Genomic DNA, 20,237 nt, shown 5'->3' on the forward strand with positions numbered 1-20,237 from the left:
ACTGATATTTTTTTTTATCGGCTTTTTCAATTCACTAAGTTTATAGAACTATTTCTTCTTTATTCTGGTAGATATTTTTCTCCAATGTCAGCCTTTTATTGATAGCCAAGATATCAATAGATTATTTTGAAGCTATATTGTTGAATGTATGCAGACTTAGGACTATTATATCTTTATGGTGGACTACCTCATTTATCATTATAAAATCCTCCTTTGATCTCTAGTATTTCTCTTGCCTTAAAACTCCTTTGACTTTGTGTTTAGGTTTCCATAGTATATCTTTTGTCATCCTAATGCTTTCAGCCTTTCTCTGTTCTTATATTTTACATTTGTCTCTTGAAGCAACTTAGAATTAAATATTATAGTTTTAAATCTTGAGTGATAATCTTAGTCTTTTAATGGTAGTTTTTAATTCCTTTATACTTATATAATTATGTTCATATTTGGGTTAAATTATCACTTTAACCTCCTTGCTTTGAATTCCTTTTTACTTATTTTACTTCCCATTACTGGATCAATCAAACATATTTGTTTATTTATTGTTTTCCTCTATATAGTTTATTTGTTCTTTTTCAATTCCTAGAGAGTATAGCATACATATTCATTTTGATATAAACTAATATTATTTTACCACTTCCTTAAAATTCTGGAAACTTAAAATATATTAACTAATTTACCCTTTATTGACTCTTGTATTATTTTATTTTCATGCATTTTAAATCTAGATATATTTTAATTCCCATAAAACATTTTCATTTCTTCACAAATAATAGTTATTTATATTTACCCTCATTTTTACTTTTATCATTGTTTTACCTTTTATTTATTTATTTTTGCATTTCTGTACTTATATGTGTTTGAAAAATTCTTTTAGTTTTTTTGTAAATTGAAGGTCTACTAGCAAGCAATTTTTAAAATTTGTAACAAGAATGGTTATTTTGCCTTTATTTTTCAATATTTTTTCTAAATATAAAAATCTAGGTTGTTTTTCATTATTTCTGTTGAAAATGAGCTTTAATGTTTTAGTAATGTCTTTGAAGATAAAATGTCTTTAAATAGCTAATAGTTTTTGTTTTATTTATCCCACTTAAAAAATAATTAGCCTAAGTTTAAAAAAAATTCTTTTCAAAGTAGTTTTAATTTTCTTCCCTCTCCCCTCTCCTGCTAACCTAAGGTAAAGATGTGTTCTTTGAAATTTTTGGAAGACAAAAATGTAAATCTGTCTGGATCTGATGCTTAAATATGGGTAGGTTTTTTAAATTTCTAATTTAATTTCTTTAATTGTTATAATGCAGGCTTTTTACTTATTCAGGTATCAGTTTTAGTAATGCATATTTTTAATAAAATTATTTATTTGATCTGGGTTTTCAAATTGTTTGCCAAATATGTTCTTAGTATTCTCTCCCTCCCTTTTCTCCCTTCATCTCTTCTTCTCTTTCTTTCCTTCCCTCTTCCATTCCTTCCTTCCTTCTTACCCTTCCTAGTATTCCTTTCTTCAATTATTTTTTATAGATAAGTAATATGGTTATAATTTTAAATATATTTTTAAAGCATTTAAAATATATTTTATAAAGCAGTGCTATAAATTTACATTGGAAGAGAAGACTATGTAACTTTAGTAATCTTAATAACTTAATGATCATGCAGTCAATGTAACCGTGTTACCCAAAAGTTATATCCAGATAGCTCCATCAGGATATTTTTATGTCTCTATGGAACAAAACAGACACCTAGCTGCATTATTTACTAAAAAATCCAGTTCTCTCTCTCCTTTTTTTTTTTTTTTTGTGGGATTGTAGTGGCTTATAATTTATTTATTTTCCTACCCCAATTTCTGTTTTTATTTCTCTAAATTATAATCTATGTTTATTTTCCTTCCTTTTCTGTTGTTTTCTTTTTTGAGGGTGGGGTGGGAGAGGAGAATGCAGGGCCATTTTCATATCACCATTATAGGAAAAGAGAATTCAGAGTGGCCATTCCAATAAATTAAATAAGAAACAATAAATATGTCAAGATAGAAAACATAATATATTTCACTCAAACAGATATACACCATAGAGATGTCATTGCTCTTTTCTGATCTATTGTAACATTTTATTCCAAATTTCTTTTCTAGTTTGAACAAGTCTTTCTTGTTTGCACATAAGAATCCATCTGTGTTGTTTTTCTTCTCAGAGAACTCTTAAAAACAAACAAAACAACAACAACAACAACAACAAAACCCAGCCCCAAATGAAGCTGATTGTAGGCTAAAGGCAAAGAGATAAGTTACCTAGTGATTACAGTATCCCCTCACTTATCACAGGTATGACGTTCCAGACACCCCCGCAAAGTAGGAACCTTACATTTATTCTACACTCTTAAACCTACGTAACTTTAACAACATACGTATACAGTACCACAAAATTCCGCAATATAGCAAAAAATCCTTGATAAATAATTAAATATAATATTTTTAAAAAATCCCTCGATACAGTGAGGCCGCAATAAGTGAACTGTGATATAATGAGGGTCTACCATATTTTTCTTGGCTATGCTATCCTTGAGAAACCTTGCTCTCCTAATGATGTAGAAATGATTCCCTTCAAGAACCATTTAGTGACTACTATCTCACCAGAATATGGATGATCATAATTTTCCTGTTTTTACATGTCTCTTAATTTTGATTGGGTAATAGAAAATATCATGTTGATTAACATATGGTTAATATTTGCCTTCCTTTAAAGAGTTTGTAGGGAAATAAACTACTCTTAGGTCATCCTGATTCTTTTGAAAATTGTTTTTAAGCTTTCGGAGTATATCTAGAAGAGCTTTTTTTTCTGGGGCTATCTTAGTCCTATTTCTAAAGAATTCCACATCTGGGATCTCTACTGAATGGCATAGGTAGTCAACCAGCTCTCTCCATTCTAACTGGCAAAAATTTGAACATTTCCCAGATCTGAGATCTGAGAATTGTAAACTTACTGCTTCCTGGCAGCTTTTCTTTACTAAGACTTTGGTTACCCATTGGAAGTCTCACCCAATGCATGTACATCTTGATAAGCAATCAAAACTCAAGAGGACACCTACTCAGGTATTTGGAGATTATTCTGCACACAGCCTTTTCTTTTACCCCACAAATCTCATTGCATCAGCCTTCACAAAGCCTTCTCTGTTTCCTCAACTCAGTGAGAACACCATGCTTGCTTGGGTTACTTCTTCTTGCACCACAGTTTGAAAAGTGGCTTTAGGTAGAAAGCCAAGATATATTGCAAGGCTTACCTCATTTCTTTCAAGAATCACAGTCCGAGGCTACCTATTATTCAATATCTGCATATAATTGCTTCATATATTTTGTGCAGTTTCCTAGTTGTTTATGAAGAGAGGCAAGTCTGGTGTCAGTTTCTCTGTCATAGATGAAGCAGAAGCATTAGCCAGTATAATTAAAAGTTAACTAAGAATTAACTTTTTCTTAAGTTGGGGAGGGGAATTTTGTTATATTCTCCAAGGATACTGGAATGCAAAAATGTATTCCAAAATAGAATACAAATATCTATTAACTTTAATATAATATATAGGTTACACTTCTTAATAATTATTCCTTGCCTCCAAATCTTAATGGATGCATAAAAAGGAATCTTTCTTCATGAACAACAGTCAAAACTTTAAAAGTAGATTGTTTAAAAATTCAGTTGTTAGCAATAGAATGGATATTGATTGAACTCACTATTTCCCTGAGAAAACTATCAAAGAATTGACAAAACTATAACCATGTTAAAAATAAACATGTGTAACCCAAAAGAACAGATGAAATAAATAACAGGAATTTAGAAGTAATCTTTAAAATCCTTGGTAAGTATTTTTCTCATACTTCAGAACTGCCAATCATACTTTCTAAATCACAGTAATATTGAACGTAAAATAAAATCTGGTTTGTGCATCTTTTCTATCTGATGTAACACACTATACTTAACATGACATTTACAAAAGCAAACATACTATTAAACAAGTTGAGTTAGTCATCCAAATAGCATTTACCTATTTTCTGAAACATTCAAGAAGATAAAGAAGAGATAAAGATATACTGTGGTAGCCTGTTTTCTTCTAGATCAATAGAGACTGAGCACCATACTACTATACTCATACTCATGGCTCCTGAACTGTATCAGTTAGAAGACTGTCATTGTTAACTCACAGGACTTTGTCGACAATGTGCTCTAGATGACTTAGTTAACTTTGGGGCTATTGAATGTTTTCCTCTTTTCAATATTTTCTCTAGCAACCTGTTGGGGTCCCCCTGGGAAAGTATTGAGACTTGGAGCCCCTCTTAGGCTAGGCAAAGAAAATGAAGCCTATAAGACCTGACTGGAAAACCAGGAAAGCTGGGTGCATACATACCTTGAGGCTATAGCCAGTGGGCCCCTGGTGTGAATCTGGCTGTGAGAAAATGTTTTATGTCCTTTGAAGCTTTCCCTCTTCTTTTACCTCACTTGATCACTTTATTGTACCAGCAGCAGAGGTTTTAACTTTAACTCAAAATGAACTTACCCTCCCTATTTTATGGCCATCTGAAGTCTTTTGTGTCCAACACACCATGACCTGAGGGAGCTCTCAATGTTCCTTCAATTGTTATTTCTGAACAATATCTGTTTTCTGTAATCAGAACTGTTTAACATTGATTGATGAGGTTTATGTGTGTGCTATGTGCTCTTAAGCTTCCTGCACTCAATAAAAGATCTCAGAGGAAGGCAATTGAGGCATCTGTCTGTCAGGCACTTGCTGGCCTTCTGTCCCCTAGCACAAACTGCCTGGGAAGTCTTCATTTCATCCACAACACGAGGGGATCTCTGCAGGTTTGGGGTCCCCAACAGCAGCCCTGCCAAGGGCTTCCTATCATGTTGAGGTTAAGGATTGAAGATCCCTATTAAATGACAAAGTATTAATAATTGACACTAGGTGATGTGTTTCATGTGGATATTTTCTTGTCTTCCTCAATATCAGTCCTTTGGTCCTCCTTTCTCCCCTTTGCCCTCTGGCCTCACCTTTAAGTGTTTTTCTTTCTTTATGAGGCCTTTTTTATCACTTTGACTTCATAGTCCTTTCACCTACATAACTCCAATTACAATTCCTGGTATTCATTCTCTTCCTCTTTCACTTCCTTAGTCATTCTGAAGTTAGAATTTGTTTCACCATGAACTCCAGCTTTACCATGATCTCCTTACCTATTATCTGAGTCCATTCCTCATTTCAGCATTTGTATGTGTGTGTGTGTGTGTGCACTCATAGGCTTTAGCCATTCACAAAGACATTTAGCAGAACCTTCAGATACCTCAGTCCTCACTGGATCAATGTGCACTGCACTGTCTGATTTCTTTATGTCTGATTTGTCTTCTAAGTTGCTGAGAAAAATATCTACTACAGTACTGTGCTCTCTCATTATAACTGGGCCCTTCAGCTATTGGCAGCCTATTTATTCATCTTATTTGATCAGCAGTTGCATTCAGATGCTGACCCTCCTACTGATCCCTTATTCCTAGAAGCTGACTTATTTCTCACTATAAAGATATCAAGATGAATGAATGTAAATTCCCTCAACTTCTCCTTTTCTTGGAAAAATTCCTCTGTATTCTTTTCCATTTTTTCTTCTCAGTGTGTCTTAGAATTATGGCCCTTCTCATTTCTAAGGGTAAACCCTGCATAAACTGTTCAAGTCTTTGTAACCCTTTAAACCTTGCTCTTTGAATTCAGCTACCATTTCAAGACACTATCTGTGTCTTTGCTTTTTGAAAACCTAGGGTAGTGCTCGCTTCGGCAGCACATATACTAAAATTAGAACGATACAGAGAAGACAAGGATGGCCCCTGCGCAAGGATGACACACAAATTCGTGAAGCGTTCCATATTTTTACATGGAATTCAAAACAATGGTGGTAAAGAAGCTCAATATACTCGACATCCTTAAAAACAACTATGACAACCTCCAAGGAAGTTACCAGCAGCTCCAAGAATATTACAGGAAACTTGCAGAGAACTACACCAGCATAAAAAAAGACATAGAAACTGTTAACAAGAACCAGGAAGAATTGAAGAATTCAATCTCTGAACTGAAAAACACAGTAGAATCAGTCAAAAGCAGACTAAACGAAGCAGAGGATTGGATTAGTGATTTAGAAGATAATGTATTGAAAAACTCCCAGAATACAGCAAAATGAAAAAATATGAACAAGATATAAGGGAATTACAGGATAGCATGATAAGAAATAATATCAGGATCATCAGAATTAGAGAGGGAGAAGAAAAGGAGCATGGAATTGAAAAACTGATAGGAGAAAAGTGACAGAAAATTTTCCGAACCTGATGAGAGAAAAAGTTATGCAAGTTCAGGAAGCACAGAGAGTTCCAATGAAGAGGAACCCCCAAAAACCCACTCCAAGGCATATCATAATTAAAATGGCAACATTTCAAGACAAAGAGAGAATCCTAAAAGCAGCAAGAGAAAAACAGCAAATAACATACAAGGGAGCTCCGATAAGGCTATCAACTGATTTCTCAACAGAAACATTACAAGCCAGAAGGGAATGGTCAAAAATATTTCAAGCAATGAAAAACAAAGGCCTACAACCAAGAATACTCTACCCAGCAAGGCTCTCATTCAAAATAGAAGGTGAAATAAGGAGTTTCTCAAACAAAGGAAGACTAAAAGAATACATCTCCACCAAACCAGCATTGCAAGAGATGCTAAAGGGACTGTTCTAAGAAAAAAGAAGGAAAAAACAAGAGAGGAGAGGAACAGAGGTACAAAGGGCAATGAAATAAATACACGTCAATAACCTTAAATGTAAGTGGATTAAATGCTCCCATTAAAAGACATAGGGTAACGGAATAGATAAGAAAACAGGACCCACATATTTGCTGTCTACAAGAAACACACCTCAAAACAAAAGATTTACACAGACTGAAAATAAAGGGATATAAAAAAAAATATTCCAAGCAAACGGACAGGAAAAAAAAGCCGGGGTAGCAGTCCTCATATCAGACAAAACGGATTTCAAAGCAAGGGCAATTAAAAGAGACAAAGAAGGACATTTCATAATACTTAAAGGAACAATCCATCAAGAAGATATGACTTTGATAAACATATATGCACCCAACATAGGAGCACCCAAATACATAAAGCAAATACTAGAAGACCACAAGAAGGATATCAACAACAACACACTCATAGTAGGGGACTTCAACACTCCATTATCAACAATAGACAGATTATCAAAGCAAAGAAACACCAAGGATATACAGGCATTGAACAACACACTAAACCACATGGACCTAACTGATATATATATATATATATATATATATATATATATATATATATATATATATATATAGAACTTTCCACCCCAAAGAAACAAAATATACATTCTTTTCAAATGCACATGGGACATTTTCAAAGATAGACCACATGATAGGACACAAAACAAGCCTCAACAAATTCAAGAAAATTGAAATCATATCAAGCATCTTTTCAGACCACAATGCCTTGAAACTAAAAATCAACCTCACAGAAAAAAATCAAAGACACCCAAACTCATGGAGATTGAATAACATGCTATTAAATAATGAATGGATTAACAATGACATCAAAAAAAGAAATCAAGAAATTTATAGAAACTAATGATAATGAGCACACAACAGCCCCAAACCTGTGGGACACAGCAAAAGCAGCCCTGAGAGGGAAGTTCTTAGCAATACAGGCATATCTGAAAAGGATAGAAGAATCTCAAATAAAAAACCTAACCATAATGCTACAAGAACTAGAACAACAACAACAAACAAAGCCTAGGGCAAGAAGAAGGAACAAAATCATCAAGATCAGAGCAGAACTAAATGACATAGAGACTAAACAAACAATCCAAAAGATCAACAAAACTAGGAGCTGGTTCTTCGAAAAAATAAACAAAATCGACAAGCCTCTAGCCAGTCTAATCAAGAAAAAAAGAGAGAAGACCCAAATAAACAAAATCAGAAATGAAAGAGGAGAAATCACGACTGATATCACAGAAATACAAATGATAGTTAGAAATTACTACAGACAACTGTATGGCAAGAAATTTGACAATCTAGAACAAATGGACAAACTTCTAGAAACATACAACCTTCCAAAACTGAATCAAGAAGTCGAAAGTCTCAACAGACCAATAACAAAGAAGGAAATTGAAACAGTAATCTAAAATCTTCCTGCACACAAAAGCCCTGGACTGGATGGCTTCACAGGCGAATTCTACAAAACATTCAGGGAAGAACCAACTCCTATCCTCCTCAAACTGTTCCGAAAAATCCAAGAAGAGGGGAAAATCCCAAACTCTTTCTATGAAGCCAGTATTATCCTAATCCCCAAACCAGGTCAAGACACAACAAAGAAAGAAAACTACAGGCCAATATCACTGATGAACATCGATGCTAAAATCCTCAATAAAATATTGGCAAACAGGATCCAGCAATACATCAAAAAGATCATACATCATGATCAAGTGGGGTTCATTCCAGGGATGCAAGGATGGTTTAATATTCGCAAATCAATAAATATAATACATCACCTAAACAAAATGAAAGACAAAAATCACATGATCATATCAATAGATGCAGAAAAAGCATTTGATAAAGTACAACACCCATTTATGATGAAAACACTCAGCAAAATGGGAATAGAGGGAGCATACCTTAACATAATTAAGGCTATATATGAGAAGCCTGAGGCCAACATCATACTCAATGGACAAAAACTAAAAGCATTCCCCCTGAATTCAGGAACTAGACAAGGTTGTCCACTCTCTCCACTCCTATTCAACATAGTATTGGAAGTCCTAGCCACAGCAATATGACAAGAAAGAGAAATAAAAGGCATCCAAATTGGGAAAGAGGAAGTAAAACTTTCATTATATGCAGATGACATGATAGTATACCTAGAAAATCCTATAAACTCCACTAAAAGACTACTCAATATAATAAGTGAATTTGGCAAAATAGCAGGGTACAAAATAATTATACAGAAATCTAAGGCATTCTGTACACCAACAATAAAATATCGGAGACAGAGACAAAAAAGAAAATACCATTTACTATAGCAACAAGAAAAATAAAGTACCTAGGAGTAAACTTAACCAAAGAGATAAAAGACCTGTACTCTGAAAATTACATAACATTGAAGAAAGAAATTAAGGAAGATACAAATAAATGGAAGCAAATACCATGTTCTTGGATGGGAAGAATCAACATCATCAAAATGGCCATACTACCCAAAGCAATTTACAGATTCAATGCAATCCCTATTAAAATACCAATGACATATTTCACAGACCTAGAACAAATACTCCATAAATTCATATGGAACCAAAAAAGACCCCGAATAGCAAAAGCAATCTTGAGACAGAAGCATACAGCAGGAGGAATCGCAACACCAGATATCAAACAATACTACAAAGCCACTGTGATCAAAACAGTCTGGTACTGGCATAAGAACAGACATATAGATCAGTGGAACAGAATAGAGAGTCCAGAAATAAACCCAGGCCTCTATGGTCAACTAATATTTGATAAAGGAGGAAGGAACATAATATGGAGTGAGAAGAGCCTCTTCAACAAATGGTGCTGGGAGAACTGTACAGGGACGTGCAAAATAATGAAACTAGACCACCAACTTACACCACACACGAGAATAAACTCAAGATGGATCAAAGACTTAAATATAAGCCGTGACACCATAAAAGTCCTAGAGGAAGACATAGGCAAGAAAATATCAGATATCTCATGTAACAAGTTCTTCACGGATACATCTCCTAAAGCAAGAGAAATAAAGGAAAAAATAAATAAATGGGATTACACAAACTAAAGAGTTTCTGCTCAGCAAAAGAAAACATCAGCAAGATGAAAAGGAAACCTACCATATGGGAAAACATATTTGCCAATGACATCACAGACAGGGGACTGATTTCCAAAATATATAAAGAGCTTATACGACTCAACAACAAGAAAACAAACAACCCAATTAAAAAATGGGCAAAGGACCTGAACAAACACTTCTCCAAAGAGGACATACAGAAGGTCCATAGACACATGGAAAAATGCTCAACATCATTAGCCATCAGAGAGATGCAAATAAAAACCACAACAAGGTACCATTTTACACCAGTCAGAATGGCCATCATCAACAAATCAACAAACAAGTGCTGGCGAGGATGTGGAGAAATGGGAACCCTATTGCACTGTTGGTGGGAATGCAGACTGGTGCAGCCACTATGGAGAACAGTATGGAATTACCTCAAAAGATTAAAAATGGAACTGCCTTTTGAACCAGCAACTCCACTACTAGGATTATACCCGAAGAATCTTGAAACACCAATTCAAAAGAACTTATGCACCCCTGTGTTCATTGCAGCACTGTTTACAATAGCTAAGTGCTGGAAACAACCTAAGTGCCCATCTGTAGATGAGTGGATCAAAAAACTGTGGTACATCTACACAATGGAATACTATGTAGCAGAGAGAAAGAAGGAACTCCTGCCATTTGCAAAAACATGGATGGAACTAGAGAGAATTATGCTTAGTGAAATAAGCCAGGCAAAGAAAGAAAAATACCAGATGATATCACCTAATACAGGAAACTAAAGAACAACACAAACAAAGGAACTAAATAGAACAAAGAGCAGAATAGCAGTCAATAGGGGGGAGGGGAGAGGAAGAGAAGGAGGATAAGTAAGGGAAGAATTTAGTCAAAGAACCTGTATAAATGACTCATGGACATGGACAACGGGGAGGGATATGATTGTGGGAGAGGTGGTGGGTTGGGTGGGGGAGAGAAATTGGGGGAAAAGGGGACAACTGTAATTGAAAAACCAAAAAATAAAAATAAAAAAAAATAAAAAATAAAAATAAACTCCAAGTTAAACAAAACAAAACAAAACAAAACCTAGTGTGTACTTTGTCTACTTCCTCACTGCCTACTCACTCCATCATGCTTTGGTCACCTAATGGGCTCTTGGTCATCAAATCTATTTGTTCTCATTTTGCTGCTCTTCAATTTCCCTTTGAAATTTTCTTCCTTATATTTTTAAAAATATTCTCTGACCTTATGAAGGAGTCAGTGATGACTGAGATAAACACTGACAGAGTAGCCAGGACAAGATCAAGACAAAAGAAGCTGCTTGTATTCATGAGTGTAGTGTTGACTAGGAGTCTGGGTTGCAGGCTCTTATATAGTCTAGAAGACCACCCCACTAAGGTAAGTGGCAAATCTGAAGGACATAAAGGAAGGACTGTAATTGGAATTATGAAGCCAATAATTTAGAGCTGGGAAGACTTCATCACAGCAAAAGAGACTGGAATTAAACAAAAAGTGTGGGGTTGCAGGAGATAGTCCTGAGAGACAGCTTGTATATTAGCTCATGTTTGATGGTTGTCCTCATGAGCTGGCAGGAGCCTGATGCTTGGGTACCAGTCTGGTTTTAAGGCCATGGATAAATCAGCCTCCTAGCTTTTCTGAGACTCCCTCACAGGCATGATTGGGAAGGACCCTCCTTATGTTTTCCCAGTGGAATTCTTTGATGAAGTCTAGTGCATTCTTAAAATATGACTCTGGTTCCCAGATAAGTCCTTTAGCACCTATCCTTTTGAGGGCTCCAAGCATTGTTGCTATGGGGATTCAAACATTTCTATCACTGCCTAGTCTTGCTCACTACTTCTGGTTGAATGGGTTGAATGCAGATTTATCTATTTTTTAAAAGACAGGAAAGGCTGAGGATTAGGTTATGGGTAAATTGCAGACAGTTTTTGATAGATATGACAAGCTAAGAGGCTTCTTTCCATTAGCAATTCAATTGAGGATGCTATGTGAAGCAAGGAGTCTCACCAGGGAAGGTTATCATCTATCACTGATCTGGGCAGTGGTGGGAGAACTCAAGGGATTGAATTAGGTGGATAATGGCCTCAGTTGAAGGTTTTCTTCAGAAACATTTCTTTATGTTCTTGATTTCTCAAGGTGTGTAACTACGGTTGGGGGCCCGATTCACTCATTGCATAGATATATGAAATCTAGCCTCTAGGTCATTGGTAGGAACTAGTATGCACTAATTGGGACTATACAATGGGATATTATTGTGTCACCCTTTACCCATGGGCAGCACTTATTTTTTAAAAAAATTTATCATCTTTTTAACATTTAAAAATATTATTTTAATATTACTTTGTACTGGTTTCAAGTGTGTAACATAGTAGTTAGACAATCATATACTTTACAAAGTGTTCCCCCTGATATTTCTAGTACCCACCTGGCACCATACATAGTTATTGCTGTATGATTGACTATAGTACTTATGCCATATTTTACATCCCTGTGGCTATTTTGTAACTGGCAGTTTGTACTTCTTCATCCCTTGGCCTCTTTCACCCAACTCCTACCCCTCTGGCAACCACCAGTTTGCTCTCTGTATCTATGAGCCTGTTTCAATTTATTTTGCCACATGTAAGTGTGGTATCTGCCTTTTTCTGACTGACTTATTTCACTGCGCATAATACCCTCTAGGTCCATCATTGCATGGGCAGCGTTTAAATGTGAGTGGTGTGTGTGCATGTGTGTATCACAATTTCTTTCAACTTCTTATTGCAGACATTATTCTATATAATCATCGTGCTCTTTGATAGCAATAACTTTGACTTCTTTATTCAGGTGCAGATTTCCAGTAGCTCTGACAATAGTGACATTGGTGTTCCTGTGGCTTGTCATTTTGGACATGGGGTTTGTGTGTGTGAGTGAGCTATGATTTGTCAGAGGCAAAGAAAAGAACATTGTTCCCAAGTCAAGTGCACAAATGAACCTCTCTTTTTGAGTTTCCAGTCTTTTCACTAGTTTCTTAACTTAGGAAATACTATTGTCTTCCATTATATTACTCTATTACACAACCACACTAAGTGACTGTTTCATTTCCCAGGGCTGTCCAATGGTCCCATTGGATTGTTTTATGTAGTTGTATTAATTGTAGTCATCATTGGTAATGCTATAGGTTCTCTTCTTTTCATTGCCTTGTGTTAATTTGATTACACAAGGTACTTTGTTGAGAGTTCTATATAAGGTGTATTATTAACAGTAGTTTTTAAAATCATTTGCAAGCAAATTGCTATGTCAATGCTCCATAATAATGTTACCTACTTCTATTCTTTGCAAGGTCCTTTTTATTTCTTCAGATATAAGTCACACTCTTAAGAACTTTTGCTCTTAACTAAATTATGAGCTATTATGCATCATAATGGAACACCCTCCAGGGTAATAACATTATTCTCATCATAAAGACACTATGCATTTAACAGTCACGAGAAGAAAAAAGAAAAAAACACCTCATCTCAGAGTTATGCTAAGTCTTTTTATTTTAAGCTTTTCTCACTGTTTAGAAGAACTGAAGTTTGTTTTTGAACTTGGAAGGATATTTTCAAGAACATTTCTTTCCTCCCTAATCCCTGCTTGAGCTGCATATGTCAGCTGTGCTATTCTGACTCTTAGTTTACTGCTTTCATTTGTCTACTCTTGCTCTCTTAGCCCCTTTAACACATCTAAATCCTTTAAATCACACAGTTCTGCTCTAAGCTTCCCACTCTCTTACCCATATGATAGTATCAGAAGACTTTGAAGTGGAAATATTTTCCTTCCTAGGACAGTCTTTGGGTATCTGCACAGAAAGGATTTCAGTCATGAAAATGTGTGAAGTTTGGATGAGTTAGATTAAATTTCTTTTACCACTGCTGTTGGGACTGAATCTTCAAAAACCAATCAGCAAGAGGTTGGTTAGAGGGGAGAAAAGCAGCTTCCTTTCCTAGATTAGGAGCCCACATATGGTAAAATGTTTCTGCAGATTTCTAGAGTAGAGACCAAGAGAATATTAATTTGTCTCAAGATGACTACCAGCTTGTATTTAGAGTGAAATTGCATTGTTGATACCTCTACAATGATTGGATCCTGCCTTGAGTTAGTTTCTAATAATAGCTCCCATTTTTAGAGTTGCTGTGATGAGGTCTATCTAAAAGGGCTTTATGGCTTTGAGACGTGCAAATATAAATCTTTTTATTGAGATGTAATTACATAGCACAAAATTAACCTTTTAAAGTATACAATTTGCTGTTTTTTAGTATATTTACTAAGTTGTGCAATCAACACTGCTATCTAATTCCACAAAATGTTTATAACCCTGAAAAGAAATCTCATGCCCATAGTGATTACCCCCTACTCTCCTTCTCCTCAGACCCTGGCATCCACTAGCTTTACTTTCTGTTTCTGAGGATTTGCCTATTTTAGGCATTTCATATAAACTGATTATACAATATGTGAATGTTTTCTGGGTTCCTTCACTTAGCATTATGTTCATCCATGTTGTAGCATGAATTAGTACTTCATTCCTTTTTATAACCAAATACTATTTCATTGTATGGATATATCATGTTTTGTTTATTCATTCATCAGTTGATAGACATTTGGGTTGTTTCCACATTTTGGCTATTATGGACGATGCTACTCTGAACATTTGTGTACAAGTTTTTGAACATTCATGTGCATCGGTTTTCATTTTTGTTCGGTGAAATAAAATTTCTGGGCCATATGGTAACTACATTTAACTTTTGGGGAACTGCCGAACTGTTTTCCTAAGTGGTTACACTATTTTCATTCCCATCAGCAATATATGAGGGTCCCAGTTTCTCCACATCCTCACCAACACATTATTATCTGTCTTTTTTATTATAACCATTCTAGTGGGTGTGAAGTGGTGTCTCATTGTGGTTATCCTACCTCTCATTGTCTACAGATCAACTTACTTTCTAGTATAAACTTCCAGCCTACTAGGTTTAAACCAAATGCTTTTTTGATGTTTGTTTCTAGAGGTCACATCAAGATCCTGGGAGATTTCCATAGTACTTGAATATTGGCAGGTCAGGAACTAAGCTGTCTGGTCACTGAATTATCCACACAGACTCCTAAGTCATCCATCAACTTGGTCCACATGGCCAATATGTGTACAGAGTTATCTCTATCCCTCTTAGGACACATAGAACTTCTGTGAGGTGGCTTAGGGTTCCATCTACATAGGGGCATGACACAGCCATGTGTTTCTTTGTTCTGCTGTGACCTTAGTGTGTGGTTGCGCTTGAGTCCACATTCCCCACTACCCTAAAACCTCACCATTTCTCCTTTAATCACAAGGGAATCTAGCCTGACAAATCTTTTTCCCTTCATCCACCAAGATAATAATAATAATAATAATAATAATAATAATAATAATAATAATAATAATAAATTGTATTCTCATTCTCAACTCTGGAGTTTAAAACTATGGAAACAAAGCCATAGAGACAAATATTTTAAAAGTATAAAGAGAAAAAGCCATTGCCGGTGTGGCTCAGTGGATTGAGCACCCACCTACAAACCAAAGGGTTGCCAGTTTGATTCCCAGTCAGGGCACATGCCAGGGTTGTGGGCCAGGTCCCCAGTTGGGGGCGGGTGCAAGGCAACTGCACATTGATGTATTTCTCCCTCTCTTTCTCCCTCCCTTCCCCTCTCTCTAAATAAGTAAAATCTTTAAAAAAAAATTTTGTCATGCCATATAATATTTCCTCTTAAGTGATAAACAAGGAGCCTTCTTTCTGCTTATTTGTGGGAAAACTAAATATTTTAGGGGAGAACAGGCCCTCATCCAGCCTCTTTTAAGTGATATTAACATAGGTAGCTACCAAATCCCTAGAAGTAAGTAAGTAGACAACTAAAGTTCCTATCTCAGAATGTTACCTAATCATATATGCATTTGGTAGTTTTCTTAACTTTAGGAGTAGGATCATCACCCCAATTTTTAGATGGGGAACTGAGGCTCTGAGAGGCTAAGTAGCATATTAGGCAGGTAATGTATATTGGTTGAATTAATCGAACTTATATAGGGTTACATAGTTGATAAATGATAAAACTGGGAATCACACTATAAAACTCAAGCTCTGCACTTGGCTCCAAATGATTGCTTGCCTAATAATAAATTTTATCACTGAATTCCCCAGACAATATTATTATTTTTTGTATTGAAAACAAAGATGGTCAAATGCACTATAAACATGAATCTGAGGCCTCTAGTGTACTGCTTAAAATCAGGAAAAATGTAACTGTACATGTGTGTAAAATCTATGGAACCTAGATTTTAAAAACTTGTCTAAGAACAAACATTGCCATAGTGGCTTGATTTGCAGAAGGCTGAGTTAGATCCCGTGTTTCAATATCAGGAGGAGAGATTGACTGTGGCAGGGTCACCATTGTCTATTTGAGGGAAATGGCTGTTTTGGTCACTGGAGTTTGGGACGTGAAATTTTCCTGAGGCATTTACCTGTTTCTGTCCTCCCAATGGCTGTGGTCAGGTGGGCTGTGTTCCACCACACTTGGCTGAGAAACCACACCTCTCCTCGGTGTTTACCTTACCCACATGGAAGCCAGGTAATATTGTCAAGCTGTTAAATCTACCTTTTGTATCTGATGCCTTTTTTTCCAATACTTTTATTTTATGTAGTTCTATAGGCACCACCCTGCCTATGTGTCCTCCCTAATCAAAATGTGCTTCTCCAAATTTATTGGTCATTCACTCTTTCAGTTCACCTAAATTTACCAGGAATATAATTATATTTTAAGAAGTTTTATTTTGAATCATTGGAAAAAAAAGACATTTCTTCATTAACAAAATTTTAACTTCAGTGGAGCAGATTAGCTATAGGTTGGTTTTCTAAAAGTAGGGTTTATGTTAGGTATAGATAACAATGAATGCTAACATTTATAAAAGACATAATACCATGCCAGGCAAAAACTAATGCTTTATATGTATTGTTTCGTTTAATAAACAAAATGAGAGTCCTTAGATATAGATATTATTATTATGCTATTTTACAGGTGAGGACATTGAGGCTTAGCAATGCTACATAATTTTTCCCAGGTTGTTTGATTAATAAGTTGTGGAGCTAGAAATTTGCCACAGGAGTTTCTGGCTCCAAGAGTCCTCTCTAGTTGGCTGTTGACTCCTTTCATACTTGTCTTTGAGATGTCAAAGACAGGTCAGGATAATGCATCTGAAAATTAGTGAATACCGAGTAAAGACAGAGACTCACTGTGGATCAGGTAGAAGAGGTGGGGAGTAATTTAAAAGAGGTTATAGAAGTGTCTATTATGGACTAAGTGTTTTTGTCTTCTCAAAATTCATATGTTAAAGTTTTAATTCTTAATGATGATATTAGGAGGTGGGGGTCTTTGGGAAGTGATTAGGTTTATATGAGGTCATGAGGGTGCAGCCCCCCATACTGGGATTAGTGTCCTTAGAAGAAGAGGAAGAGACATGAGAGCTTTCTCTCTTCTCTATGTGGGGATATAGGAAGAAGGCATCCAGCTGCAAAACAGGAAGTAAATTCTCACCAAGAACCAAATCTGCCAATCCCTGATCTTGAACTTTCCAGACTCCAGAACTGTGAGAAATAAATGTCAGTTGTTTAAGTCACCCCAACTATGGTATTTTGTTACAGCAGCCTATGCTGACTAAGACAGTGTCCCATCCTAAATATCAGCAGTCCCAAATTATTACCTTCCTCCAAAATCATTTAAGATTATATTCTTTGGGGCCAGAAGGTGGATTCTAAGAGTTCAGATTCCCATGTGCCTGTGTGCTTGTGTGTGATTATATCAGAGACCACCATGCCTTTAGTCATGGATAGCCAGTTTGTTGCTATGTTAACATGAATTGATTTATGAACTAGTGCTGAAGAAATGGAACACAGCCTCACCTTTTGGAGAAAGAGTGGGTGGAGGGTAAGAGGAGCACAAGGACCAAGGTAAAGATGCCCTCTCCCCTATTAACTTGTATATTAATAGAGATAGTTGCAAGGGTTGTCTGAGAGCTGATAGAAATAGGAAAATTTTATAGATGTGTCAGGGAGAAGAGTTGGCTGCCTTACAGTGATGAAAGTGGAAGCTGTCATTAGTGCTGTGGTTTATGCCTAAGCAGAGAGGTAATTTGGGGGAAAGGCAGTCTAATTACATATTATTGTATTGTCAACCTTTCCTAGTTTCAGCTTCTTCTTTTCATCACACAGACTTAGTTCTTCATTCTACAGAAAAATCCTTCATAAGCTATAAATTCATCTTCCTTTTCTATAATTTTCAAACTCTCTAAGAGTTCATATCCTCCTCTCACTGTCTTCTCTTTGAACCTATCATCACCATATAATCAGGTTTCTACCTTCCCTGGTCCACTAAGACTAGTTTTACTGAAAACATTAAGAAACAAAACTCCCAATTGCCATGTCCCAAGGACATTTTTGTGTCTCATGCCACCACACCATCTGTAGCATCTGGCTTTGAGGACCATATCCACCTCATAGACTATTGCAGTACTCTGTTACCCTGTTTTGTTTAACACATTTATATATTTATTCATTCAATGTATGTATTAGTTGCCCAGGGCTGCCATTACAAAGTACTGCAAAATGGGTGCCTTAAATAATAGAATTTTTTTGTCTTAAAGTTTTGGAGGCTAGAGGTCTTAAATCAAGGTGTCTCCAAAGTTAGTTCTTTCTGATGGCTATAAGGGAAAGATCTATTTCTGGCCTCTCTTTTCAGCTAGTAGATGGCTGTCTTTTCCCTCTGTCTTCACATGGTCCTCTCTCCAAGTTTCCCTGTTTTATAAGGACACCACTTATATTGGATTAGGGCTCACCCTAATGGCCACATTTTAACTGTATTATCTCTAGAAAGACCATGTCTCCAAATAAGGCCACACTCTAAGGTACCAGTGGTTAGGCCTATAGCATATTGGTGGGCAGGGCGGGGTGGGGGTTGGGGGGATGAGTGACACAAGTCAATCCATAATATGTAACAAACTTGTTTTTGTGGTCTGTAATATGCCTGATATTGAGCGAGGAATTGGGAGTTTGGCTATAAAATGATCCAGCACCTATCTTTAGAGGGACTCAGAGTCTAGTTTAGAGACAAATTCAGTTCTTCAGTTGTGTCTTAGGCCTGACATGATGGTGAATTAACACAACATGCTTGATGGCTTCACAGCCAAACCTTGTAGATTCTCTAGAAGTAAAAGAACGTGTTAGGAGTCTATATATGAAAACCAAGAACATGAGAAACCCTGAAAGAGGGAGTATGATTGTGACACAAAGTATAGGAAATGATGAGTAAACATAGAGAAAGGCCAGATGCCACCATCAGGGAGAATTTCAGTCATCCACTTTTCTCTCCGTCTCACTTCCTGGAATGGCTAGGGGGTACTTTTTTTTCCCACCATAGTAGGAAAGGAAAACATTACAACATCAGCCCAGTTCACAAGGTGAAGGGGATTATGGGATAACACCAACGGGCAAAGGGTAGCACTGGGAGCCAAGAACCGCGTATGCAGGATGATTGGCCCACTTCCAGGCATTTTCTTGTTTTACCCTCCACACATTCAGCTCTAGGCTGTTATAGCTGAATGATCAAAGGTTTCAGAAAAGAGCAGTGCTTGGGCCTGAGGAATGGAGTAGTTTCCTCAGGTGCAGGATTACCTGATAAGCATAAAGCAGTCAGGGGTGGTCAAACCCAGACTGTGAACACATCACTAGTCAAGATGACCAATATCTCCAGTGGAAGAAAGGTCACAGGCAAAGCAATAAAGTAGTCAATAGCACAACAGAGAAAAAAAGGTAAATAGTGAGCGTCCTATCTAGAACCAGAATGACTAGAACAGACAGATCAAGAATTTAACATATAAATAATAATTATCTTCAAGGAGATAAGAAATAGTATTGTAATATGAAGCAAGAATAAGCATGTCTGCCTATCGATATTCTGGGAATGAAAACTTGAAATGTGATAGATGTAACTATGGAATGTTGTGTCAAAGGTAGAAGCCACAAATTTGATGTAAAACCCCATTTGATTCTTACAAGAAAAGAACTAAGTGGCAAAAGTGGGAAATACAATGAGATTTCAACACAATATTTATCTAAACTAAAAGCCCACATAGTCATAAAACATGATTATATGTTTTATAAGAATATAAGCACATATAAGTACAAGATTATACATTTTATAAGAATATAAGCATATATAAACACAAGAGTATACATTTTATAAGAATATAAGCATATATAAAAACATATATCAAACATATTAAATGACTGTTGGGTCATTGGTGAGAATGTGAGTGGAAGATAATGAAA

General features: G+C 36.0%; 1 non-coding gene and 1 pseudogene across 1 annotated transcript; both read left to right on the plus strand.

The window, feature by feature from the left end:
- The window catches only part of LOC150008800 (EKC/KEOPS complex subunit GON7 pseudogene), a 152,053-nt pseudogene that overhangs the window by 61,926 nt on the left and 69,890 nt on the right, over nt 1-20,237 (plus strand).
- LOC150008801 (U6 spliceosomal RNA) lies at nt 5,779-5,885 on the plus strand. The gene has a single exon (XR_016511440.1). It is a non-coding gene; the product is annotated as a U6 spliceosomal RNA (small nuclear RNA).

Source organism: Furipterus horrens, unplaced genomic scaffold (genome assembly GCF_987537825.1).
Source record: "Furipterus horrens unplaced genomic scaffold, mFurHor1.1.pri manual_scaffold_5, whole genome shotgun sequence".
Taxonomy (NCBI): Eukaryota; Metazoa; Chordata; class Mammalia; order Chiroptera; family Furipteridae; genus Furipterus; species Furipterus horrens.